Consider the following 13,053-nt stretch of genomic DNA (forward strand, 5'->3'; position numbering starts at 1 on the left):
GCTGTAGCAATTACCAGACTTCTCAACCCACAAACACCAAAGACAACAGAGAAGGTTAGTGGGAAAAGCTGCGGGGGACAGAGTGAAAAGAGTTTTCTGTTCAGCCACTGCCCTGGGGGCAGCAGAGGTGGTGCAGCTACAGAACTACAGCTGCAGTTGCTTCCAGCCCCAGGCCCCCCTGGTGGGAGGAATTAAGTGGCAGATCAGAGCAGGAGTACACAGCCAACTTAGATCTGAGTCTGGTCTGGGTTGGCGGTTCTTGGGGGAGGAGGAGTGCTGGTGTGGCAGAGCTTGCTGTGTAGTCCTGAAAACAACAGCACTGCCCCTCAAGCTTGGGACAAAGTACTCTATACTCTATCAGAAGTCATACCCTGATGAAAAACTCAAGGGTAAAGTAAGTTGGCTGGGAACATGGCCAGGCTTTCAAGCTTTCTAAGTGAAAAGATCAGAGCTGAATAGAAAATTTGACTTTCAAACACAAGAATCAAGAGAAGCATGAAAAGGTAAACAAGAAAGAGAAATCATAAGGGACTTACTAAAATTGAACTGTTTTGTTTACATTCCTACATGGAAAAATGATGTGTATAATTCATGACACTTCAGTATTAGGGTAGCTGAAGGGAATATACATATATAGAGAGACAGGGCACAGGGTAAGTTGAATATGAAGGGATGATATCTAAAAAAATAAAATCAAATTAAAGGATGAGAGAGGAATATATTGAGAGAGGGAGAAAGGGAGAAATAGAATGGGGTAAATTATCTCATGTAAAAGTGGCAAGAAAAAGTAGTTTTGTAGGAAGGGAAGAGGGGTCAGGTGAGGGGGAATGAGTGAATCTTGCTCTCTTCAGAATTGACATGAGGAGGGAATAACATACACACTCAATTGGGTATCTTACCCCACAGGAACGAAGAAGGAAGGAGATAAAAAGGGAGGGGGACAATAGAAGGGAGGGCAGATGGGGGAGGAGGTAATCAAAAACAAACACTTTTGAAAAGGGACAGGGTAAAGGGAGAAAATTGAATAGAGAGATAGGATAGGAAGGAGCAAAATATAGTCTTTCATAACATGAGTATTGTGGAAGGGTTTTACATAATGATAAGCATATGCCCTATGTGGAATTGCTTGCCTTCTTAGGGAGGGTGGGTGGAGACAAAGAGGGAAGAGAATTTGGAACTCAAAGCTTTAAAAATAGATGTTCAAAAAAAGTTTTTGCATGCAACTAGGAAATAAGATATACAGGCAGTGGGGCATAGAAATCTATCTTGCCCTACAAGAAAGTAAGGGAAAAGGGGATGGGAGGGGAGTGGGGAGACAGAAGGGAGTGCTGATTGGGGAACAGGGCAACCAGAATATATGCCATCTTGGAGTGGTGGGAGGGTAGAAATGGGGAGAAAATTTGTAATTCAAACTCTTGTGAAAATCAATGCTGAAAACTAAAAATATTTATTTAATTAATTAATTAATGATAAAAAAAAAAAGAAAGTCCATATTTTGCCCTGGAGTATTATACTCAGTGTTGCTAGGTAGGTGATTCTTGGTTTCAATCCTAGCTCCTTTGACCTCCTGAATATCATATTCCAAGCCCTTCGATCCCTTAATGTAGAAGCTGCTAGATCTTATGTCATCCTGATTGTTTTTCCACAGTACTCAAATTGTTTCTTTCTGGCTGCTTTCGGTATTTTCTCCTTGACCTGGGAACTCTGGAATTTGGCTACAATATTCCTAGGAGTTTTCCTTTTGGGATCTTTTTGATGAGGTGATCAGTGGATTCTTTTGATTTCTATTTTACCCTCTGATTCTAGAATATCAGGGTAGTTTTCCTTCAAAATTTCTTGAAAGGTGATGTCCAAGCTCCTTTTTTTGATCATGGCTTTCAGGTAGTCCAAAAATTTTTAAATTCTCTCTCCTGGATCTATTTTCCAGGTCAGTGTTTTTTTCCAATGAGATATTTCACATTGTCTTCCATTTTTTCATTCTTTTGGTTTTGTTTTATAATTTGATTTCTCATAAAATCACTGGCTTCCCCTTGCTCCATTATAATTTTTAAGGTGGTATTTTCTTCAGTGGACATTTTGGACGTCATTTTCCACTTGGCTAATTCTGCCTTTTAAGGCATTCTTCTCCTCATTGGGTTTTTGGAGCTCTTTTGCCATTTGGGTTAGACTATTTTTAAGGTGTTATTTTCTTCAGTATTTTTTGGTCTCCTTTAGCAAGTCATTGACTCATTTTTCATGATTTCCTTGCATCTCTCTCATTTCTCATTCCAATTTTTCCTCTACTTCTCCAACTTGCTTTTCCAAATCCTTTTTGAGGTCTTCCATGGCCTGAGACCCATTCATATTTTTCTTGGAGCCTTTTGATGTGGGCTCTTTGAATTTATTGACTTCTTCTGGCTGTATTTTTTGATCTTCTTTGTCACCAAAAAAGGTTTCTATGGTCTGAGTCCATTTCATGCTGCTTGTTCATGTTCCCATCCAAGTACTTGACCCTCGAGCTTTTTGTCAGGGTATGACAACCTTCAAAGTGGAGAGTGCTTTGTCCCAAGCTTCAGGGGTCTTGCACTGCTGTTTTCAGAGCTACTTCTACACAGCAATCTCTGCTACACCAGCACTCCTCCTCCCCCAAGAACTGCCAATCAGGACTGTGACCCAGATCCAAGCAGGGAAAGAAGAGAACCCTGCCTCTGCACCAGCAAAGCGCTCCCTGCACTCCTGCTGTGATCCGTGGCTTGATTCCTCCCACCAGCTGTGCCTGTGGCTGGAAGCAGCCACAGCTGGAGTTCTGAAAGCAGTCATGGGAGCTTCCTGTTGCTGCCACTGCACCAACTCTGCTGCCCAGGGGCTGGGGCTGGACCACACACTTCTCTCACCCTGATCCATCAGACCTGCTAAGTTATCTTTGATGTTTGTGGGTTGAGAAGTCTAGTAACTGCTACAGCTCAGTGATTCAGGGCACTAAGGCCTGCTCTGCCTGACTCTCCATCTGGTCTGTCCTGGTACTGCCCATGCTGGGCCGCGCTTTGGTCCCAGCATGGTGCAATAGACCCTTCCCAGTGACCATCCAGGCAGTCCTGAGCTGGAGACCTGCTTCCCTCTGTTATTTCATGGGTTCTATAGCTCTAGAATTTGTTTGGAGCCATTTTTACAGGTGTTTGGGGGATTTGGGGGAGAGCTTAAGCAAGTCCCTGTTTTCCAGCTGCCATTTCGGCTCCACCCCCAGGTCCTTTTGTTTTACATGCAAGTTTAATACATGATTCTCCCACTTTTATAGAATGCTCTAGTAAAGAATTTCATAAATGTAAAAATAGACTAGGACAGTTAATTGAGTTTTAAAATGTTGAACTTGGGTTAAAAATCCAGTACCTAGTTTTCATACAGAATAAATAAATGTTCTTAAATGCTGAAATATTTCAAACTTACAATTCTGGTCCTGCCATATTTAGGCACAGCTAAATGTTCCTCACATGGCTTTTATTTGATGTACTTTTTGATCCCCATTGTGCCCTATTTACCCATTATTGAACTTCATCCTCTTGGTTACTGATTATGCCTCCACTTTCCAGAGTATATTTTGCCTTCTAAGCCTCTATTCTGAAGGATAACACATATCTCCCAAAGGTGGGCACTCAATAAATGACATCCCATTTGCACTCTCTCACATATGGAGTTGTTAAAATAGGTATTTCACTCTTATGATCCATTATTTGTTCTGGTCAAATATGGCCAAAGGAAATGAAGGCCAAACAATAAGGTTGAAGTACTCAAATGCAGCAATCTGAAACCCCTTTGTTTACAAAGATAAATGATAAACAATATTAAAGATTAACAGAGCTAATGCAACACACTTAGAAATTATTTACATACACGTACATGTATGTCTCTCCCCAGGGAGCCAAACTGCACATGTCTCCATAAAAGGGCATTTCCAGCAGGACAGAGGAGCTCCCTTGATTATCACTATTATATATTAATTTACACTATAACTTTTGAGTCACTTCCGCTAAGTCTCCATCAGGATTCTTGGACTCTTTGTTCTCCTCCACTTCTCCTGTTCCTTTGTCTAGGATCCGGAGGGGCACTAAAAACAATCCTTGATCTAATCATTAAGGGAGGCTAGAGATTCCAAAAAGTAGAAGGGGGAAGTAAGAATATTCCAGGAATGGAAGATAACCTGTACAGTGGCATGGAGATGAAAGATGAAAGGTCATGTGTCATGAAAAGCACAAAAGAACTGTTCAACAGGACCGTCCTATTGCAAGGAGAAGTATAATAAATCTGGAAAGATAGACTGGGGCAAGAATATGAAGGGCTTTAAATGCCAAACAGAGGAATTTGCATTTTATTCTAGAAACAGTGGGAAATCTCTAAAACTTCTTGAGGAGGGAAATGTTGCAGATAATCCTATGCTTTAGATAAAATCAATTGGATAGCTTTGTGGAGGATGGACCAGAGAGGGGACAAGCTGGATGTCAACAGTTCAAGGAAGAGACACTGAGGACCTAGAATAGAGTGGTTGTGTTCTACGTAGAGAGGAGACATTGCAGAGATATCAAGTAGATGGAATAAGTAATAGTTGGCAGCTGATTGGATGGTTCAGGGGGAAGGTGAGAGAGAACAAAGACTCAAGGACAACTCCTGTTTGCAAAACTGATTTACTGGAAGGATCCTTATTGACCAGGAGGAGTGATTTTGAGGTCACCTTAATAGAAATAGGGAAATTAAGAAGAGGGGTGGATTTGAAGGAAAAGATAATAAGTTCTGTGTTAGATGTATTGACATTTCAAAAATTTCTGCTAAAATATGTAAACATCTAACTTTTATTTTTAAATTATTGGACCATAGATTATATTTTTGTAACTTTTATTGAGAATTTTCAGTGTTCTTGACAGCACTGAGTTTCATTGTTTTTAATTATTTTTGCCAGTTCTGTTGGTATAAGTCCATATCTGAAAGTTGTTTTCCTTTGTATTGCTGATTACTAGTAAGATTGGCCAGGTTTGCAAGTGATCATTCACATTGAAATCTACAGATATTGGGGGCATCTAGGTGGTACAGTAGATAGAGCACTGGACTTGGAGTCAGGAGGAACTGAGTTCAAATCCACCCTCAGACTAAGTACTAAGTATTAGCTGTGTGACCCTGGGCAAGTCATTTAACCCCGATTGCCTCCCCCCTTCCCCCAAATCCACAGATATTGAATAAGCACCTACCATTTGCAAAGTACTATTCCAGATAGTGGTGGAATACAAACATAAAATATCCCCATCCTGAAGATGACTCAACAAGGCATGTGATTTTTCAACAACATTATCGAGACAAAGAAAACATTCTACAAATGTTGAGAAAGAAAATATAAGTCATATTCGACAAAGGACAAATTAGAGTAATATCAGACCTTTTTCAAAACAACAAAGGAAAAACATCAAAGTTAGATACAAAACAAAGGCTCAGGAAAAAAGATTGGACCTCAGAATTACCTTGTAAACCTGTCCATATTATTTGAAAGGAAAATTCACTTCAAAGAGAAATAAAGTAAGGAAGATTTTTTCATGAAAAAAAAAATCGCAACTAAAGAAACACCTCTAAGTAGTAGAGGAAGAAATTTAAACTAAGTAAATATTATATATATGTATATATATATATATATATGTGTATATATATATGTGTGTGTGTATATATGTATGTATGTATATATATACACACATAGATATACATACACATACATAGACATATTATGAATATATACACATATGCATATCTGTTATTGCAGAAATTCCCTCTCCTAGTACAATTCAGTACCTATTCTGAAACTTTTAGTCTTAGAGAGCTGGCTGAGGACTGAGAGGTCAAGTGATTTGCCTAGGGTCACCCAGCCAGTATATTACAAAAGTGAGATACAGATAAATAGATTTATAGAGATAGATTTAGTTTAACAAATTAGACATCTTAAAGGAAATAGGTGATTATTTATAAAAAATATAAATTAACCAATCTGAAATAGCAGGTAGTTAAAAATTTAAATAAACTAGTCTCATATGAAGAAACAAGATAAGCTATCAAAAGAATTACCCCCAACAAAAATACCTGGCCCAGATGGCTTCATTCTGAATTCTGCTAAAATTCCCAAGACTATAAATAATCTCTATCTCATAGGTTATTCACAATAAAAGAGAGCGATGACACACTCTACAATACCCTTTTATTCAGTGAGTATTTGTTGTTTTTAAAACCAGCAAAGATAACAGTGAAAGAAAATTGTAGAATAATTTCCCTAGTGGATACAGATATAATAATGCTAAATTAAATATTAACTAATCAAATGTACTATTATAATTTTTAAACTTGTTTATCATGACCACCAAATAGGTTTTATATCAGTTATGTCATACTGGTTCAAGATCAGAAAATATACCAAAAAGACCTTCAAAGATAGTATTATGTTAATTGATTTAGGGGGAAAAGCCTTGGGCAAATCCATTAAAAATAGGAATAGAGGGATTTTTCTGATCTCTATTTAAAAAAAAAACTATTTTAAGCCTATAGCCAATGTCATGTGTACTAGAAACACATTCGAGGTATTCCTGCTAAAAACAAGTACAAAGCAAAGATTCCTACTTTCACTGCTTTTATTTGATTAGAAATTCTAGTAATTGCATTAAGACAAAAAAAGATAATAGCCAGTATCAAAATGAGAAATGAAGAGGCCAAAATCCTGTTGTTGCTGTTTTTAGGTGAAATGATAGTATATCTAGAAAATTCATCTGCTTCAACCAGAAAGTTAATAGAAACAATAAATTAGTTTAGCAAGATAAGACCCAAAATTATCCCACAAAAATAACTTAATTGCCACACATAATGGACTTTTTTCAGGCCTCATCCTGCTTTACCTCCCTGTAGCATTCGACCCTGTTGATTGCCATCACATCCTAGAAAGTCTCTAGCCTCTGGATTTTTGCTGCTTTTGTGTTTCTTGATTCTCCTACCTCTCTGACTATTCCTTCTAAGGATTACCCCATATACACCAACATATTTATGGTAGCAATTTTTATGATAGCAAAGAATTGGAAACAAGTAGATGACCATCAATTGGGAAATGGCTAAACAAACTGTGGTGCATGAATGTACTGGAATACTGCTGTGCCATAAGAAACAGCTAGATGGAATGATACGGAGTGAAGTAAGCAGAGACGAGAAACAACATAAACAGTGACTACACAGTATAAATGGAACACACAAATCAAAAGTGGATGTTGTAGAATTATAAAGAACGATCATGCATCGAAAGAAGAGATATGATAGATCCACAAAGTGTTATACATTGCACATATTTTCAATGTATTGAAGAGTTGTACTGATTTTTTCCTCTCTCTTTTTGTCTTAAAAAAAGTGCTATTTGTTATATGGGATGGCACTCTGGGAGAAGTTCAGGAAGAGCTACTGGGGAAAACCATGGTGCTGTGAACAACAGAGAACATCAATTAAAAACTTTTTTTGAGTGGGGAAGGCAGGGCAATTGGGGTTAAGTGACTTTCCTAAGGTCACACAGCTAGTAAGTGTGTCAAGTGTCTGAAGTCGGATTTGAGCTCAGGTCCTCTTGACTCCAGGGCCAGTACTCTATTCACTGCACCACCTAGCTGCCCCTAAAAACTTATTTTTTAACAAGTAAAGCTGTCACCAGGCTCCAGGGTAAAGGTTTCCTTGGACATTAACCAAAATGTATTAATTCCCAGCATTTGGTAATATAACAAAACCTCTGACATCATCCTGAGTGAGGAAATTACATGCCTTTGACAGTTATCTGTCTTTGACATGATGTTAGTTATTTCAATTTGGGGACCTGTTTCTTTTTTTGGTAAAATGAATAGGCTCATACCAAACAAACTGTAAATCCCTTTCCAATTCTAAATCCTGTAGTCCTATAACTAAGACCTAACTTGTATTTCCCCTCCTGAATATTTTCTTCTTTCTTACTTCACTGCTTTCTTCTCCATGGGGCACCCCCCCCATTCATACAGCCTCCCATTTTTGCAACCTTAAGGTGTCTCTGACTTTTTCCTTTTCCTTACTTCTTATATCCAGTGACTTGCTGATGTTTTGTGTAGGTCATGTGTATTTCACTGCTGCCAGATCTCTTGCATCCATCCCCATCTTTTCAGCTTCCATTACCATTACATAGTAGGTAATTGTAAGAGTACTGAATTGAAGTTGCCAGGCCTGGATGAACTGCATCTCAGTGTATTCAGGAGTTGGCAGTTGTTATTATTGAGCATAGCTGTCAGTGAATAGGAATGAGGTAACTAGCTTAGGATTAGAAGAGAGTAAATGTTATGATTTGAAAAATAAAAATAGAAATGGAGAGGGTAGAGCCTGCAAACTAGAGACCATTGAGTTTGAATTATATTCCTGAAAAAATTCCAGAACACATTTAAAGAATGGGGTGTGTGAGCATTCCGAAAGGGAAGGTTTTGTAACCAAAAGTCAGCATGGCTTCTTCAAGGACAGGTCATGCTACCAGATGTGAGGAACCTGCAGCCTTGAGGCCACATGCAGCCTTTTAAGTGCTTGGGTGCGGCCCTTGGATTGAGTCCAAGTTTTACGGAACAAATACTTTCATGAAGGGGATTTGTTCTGTGAAGTTTGGATTCAGTGAAAGGGCTGCACTTTAGGACCTAGGGGGCCACATGTGACCTCAAGGCTGCAGGTTCCCCATTCCTGTGAGTAACCTCATTTTTAAAATAAAGGTAAATAGATTTAAAAAAGATGGCAAGTTTGAGTAAAGCATTTTACAAAACACCTGCTACTATCCTTTTGGGGAAGAGAGTACCATTAGTGGAATTTCAGATTCCTTGAATGTCTAGATCTAGACCCAAAGAGTAATCATTGATGGTTTGATATCAACATTTATACAGGTATGTAATGGAGAGATGTTGGCTTGGTTCTCTGCCAACATTTTGATTGTTAGATGAAACAATATGAGGTATATTGGTCAAAATTTTAGTTAATGTGTTAGTTGATGGTGGTAAGATCCCAAAAGATCTCATTAGGTTTAAATATTGGGCTGAATCTAGTAAGATGAAATTTAATGAGGCTAAATTTAAAGCATTGCACTGGGGTTCAAAAGTATCAATTCCATGATCATGTGATGTAGTGTTGGCTGGAAAGCCATTCATGAGAAACATCTTGGGCCATTCAAAACATAGCTTCACTTTCTGGCTCTCTCAGTCCAAAGGCAAGTCTGCCTCTCTGATGGTGTTTCCTCATTTATAAAATGGGAAGTAATGAATCAAACTTGTACCACCTGTCTCACCTGGTTCTAAAAAGGAAAGCCCTCTGCAAACCAGCAAGATTCTGTAAAGATCATTATTTATCTTTTGCCAAAACAGCAGCCTTCACCAACATGTAAATCTGAAAGGCAAGCTTCTTGATGACAGGAATTGTTCCTTATTTGTTTTTCTCCAGCACCTAACCCAGTTCCTGTCACAAGTAGGCAGTTAATGAATCCTGTCCTCTTACGTTAAACTGAAGCCATATTTTTTTAATCTGCTATAACTGAAAGGGATAAAGAAATTCTTCCATACACTATAGAGTCTAATACAAGGTGAAATACAGAAAGTAGATGTCTGGAAGAGTCAGAAAGAAGCTACACTTGAGAAAGAGAACCATGCGGCAATCCTAAGCAATCATATTTTTAGGAATGTGCTACGAGAAAGGGTGTCAGAAGCTTTACTGAAGTAAGATAGATTAAATCTTTGTTACTTTTCCTTTATCTACCAAGGTCATCACTCCACTGCAGAAAGAAGCTATATTGTTCTAAAATGAATTATTCTTCATATAGCCTTCCTGTTTACTAGAGTACCCTGGGTTCTTGAAGCCACTTACAAATTGATTGTTTAATGATCCAGTTCATGGCCTTGCTAGGCATGACTACCTTATAAATTGTGAAGCCAGTGATGAAATTTAAAATTCAGACCCCTTTCAACACGGTACAATTGGTGGGATCATAGGGCACACAGAGAAGTGTATCTTTGAAGCTAAGAGCACCAACAGTGTAAGAACCAGTTTTTTAATGTTGTATCTGAAACACCCAATACCATCTAGGCACTACATGTTGTCACATGTTGTCAAATGATGTCCCTGCAGATATATGCCTTCTTCCAAGTCCAGTGGAACTATATGTTTCTTATTTTCATCCAATTTATATAAATAACACTCTGAGTTTACTAGAGTTCAAGATAAGAGACCATTTAGATAAGCTCCAAATAAACATCAGGCTCATCTCCATGCTTATCAGAAATGAATTTCTGAGCTTAGGCCATTCAAAGTTAAATGTCCAATTTTTGTGGAGTCTTAGAGTATTCTTAAAGCTGTCATGAAGTTAACTTCCTTTGTAGAGGTACTAAATATCTACAGATGGAAAGGAACTATTGACCTAAAGGCAAATGAAATCAAATTAACATTTTAATCTCCAGCCTCCTGCTTGCTAATATGTCCTGGCCTAGGGAAGATTCTCTCCACAGGCCTCTCCATTGATTCTATAAAGGTATATGCTCATCACTGATCCCTTTGGTTACAATTTGGCCCATTTACCCACCTTTCAAAGTAGGGTTCAGCTGTCGAAATCAGGTTAGAAAACCGCTCCTAAATGAGCCTGCCTTTGCCCTCCGGTTCTGAAAGAGTCAATTTCTTCATCAGTCACAGACGTCTGTGCTCAGTGAAATAGTCTATTGAGTTTCCTTCACAAAAGGCTATCTTTCCTATCCAATTCACTTTTATTTAAATCTTCTACTACCTCATCAAAGGATGAAAATCTCAAATAATACACCTGTCAATATATTCCCTATGCCATCTAAGGTATGAGTTCTTTACAGTTTCAAAATTACTGTCTATGGTTCTTCTTGTTTTTCAAGCATGGGAGATGGTGGGCTTCCCCTTACTGGAGGTTTTCAAGGAAAGGCCAGATGACCATTTGTTTGGGATGCCACTGGGAGGATTGTGTCCAACTGTAAGTTAAACTAAATGGTCTCTGAGGTACCTTCCATTTTGGAGATACTGCAATTCTGTTATTCACTGAATTTCTTCTATATGAATGAGTACCACATAACTTCAATTCCACAAACATTTATTAAACACCTATTATGTGCAGGATAATGTTCCGGGGCAAGGGGAGTACAAACAGAAAAATCAAGTAATCCCACCATCAAGGAGCTTCCGTCTACTGGTGGGTTCCAGCATTTATATGAGTGAGAAAATATAAAGTATTTACAAAGTAATTCAAAGTAATTTCAGGAGGAAAAAGTGCTAATAATTGAGGGAGGGCTGAGAAGAGATAAAGAAAGGCCTAAGACAGACAGAAGCCCATGAACTATGCTTTGAAAGAAGCTAGAGAATCTATGAGGTAGAAGTGAGCAGGTGCTTCTTTCACATCTGGTTCAGAGTCCGAGGTGAAAGATGGAATACCATGAATAGGGCATGGTTAGCCAGCTGGTTTGACTGGCACAATGCATGCAGTTATATGAAATAAGACCAGAAATCTAAGTGGGAGCATAAATGCCGATCTAAGCATTTTTATATTTATCCTAGAGGTAAAAGGGAGACTGATGATTTTTGAATGAGGAGATAGCTTAGTCAGATCTGTAGCAAGGACAAAAATGGAAAACAATTCTTGCCCCCAGTGAGCCTACATTCTAGTGATATTTAAGAGTGAATCCACATATTAGTAAATTGTGATATTCATGCCTCCATTTTAGTCCAATGAGAACAGCCCAAAGAAATGTTAGTGGTGCCCAGAAAGTATTGTGACAGCCACTTGTCAGAGATAAACAACATCATAAATGGGCCACAGACTTCACTTACTCAGTTCAAAATTACTTTGTCCCCAAGAGAAATACTTTTTGTACACTATTAAATGGCCTTTTAAGATTTGAACTTGACATTATCATCAAATCTGTAGATACATTTCAAGAAATAATACCTGATTTTGACCTTTTTTATTGTAGTCACCGCATCATCAGTCTGCTTGATTAACTTGTCAGCTTTCCCCCCTACAGACTGTGAGCCAAGCTCTTGGCACAGAAAGCTCTTAAAAAGACTAAAGACTCCATAATAAGGTCAGGGTATATCAAGAGAGAAAGCAGGGCAAGGCTTGTTGTTGTTTTTTGTAAGTGGAAAATGACTGAAAAGTGATTAGAGACTATCTTACAACCTTTCACTTTCTGATTTTTTTTTATACAAGTAGGACACAGGTTTCTCTGAGTACAGACTTTAAAATCAATTTAAGGTATGTTTCTATTTTAAGGCCCCATAAACTAAGAGTTCTTTATAGAACTGCAGGCTGAGCTGTATTTTGAGAGAAAATTTTATTTATTAAACAAATGGAATTTATTAAAATCCTCTGAACTAAGCAGAAGCATACACATGCTTTTCTTCTTCAGACCAGCTATACTAGTCCTGATGTCAATCAATAGCATATATTAAGGATTCAGGATTTGCAAAACACCACACTAGGCACAATGGGAGGGAGAAGGTCTGATATAGAACAAGTAGTTCCTGTTAGTCCTTTGTGATCTTACTGAGAACAAATCACACATTTCTGTGAGGTTGGGCTGCCTCAGGAAGTGTTCGTTGGCACTGAAGGTCTCCAAGCAGAGTTTATATGCCCATTAGTCTGGTATATTATGGTAGGGATTCCATTAGCATGCAGGTTAGACTAAATGGCCCCTAAGGTTCTTTCCAGTTTTCAAATTCTGTAATGCTGTGACTTGTTATTTAATCAACTTAGGGCATTTTTATTATCTAAACTTTCCTCTTCTAATGTATATTGGTAACTTCTGAAATTTAGAGTCTTACACTCATCTGGGCTGCTGAGAAGTCACACAGCTAGTGTGTGTCAGGGACAGTACTTGAACCCAGGATTGCTGAAGTCTATTTCCTATGCCAGGATGCTTCTCCAGCTCATACATGAGACAGTGTCAGAGAACTACTATATAAGTGCTTGGACCTAAAGAAGTGCAAGTTGAAATGGCATAGAGATACAAAGGATTTGGCTTTTGT

Source organism: Trichosurus vulpecula, chromosome X, assembly GCF_011100635.1.
Source record: "Trichosurus vulpecula isolate mTriVul1 chromosome X, mTriVul1.pri, whole genome shotgun sequence".
In the NCBI taxonomy this organism is placed as follows: Eukaryota; Metazoa; Chordata; class Mammalia; order Diprotodontia; family Phalangeridae; genus Trichosurus; species Trichosurus vulpecula.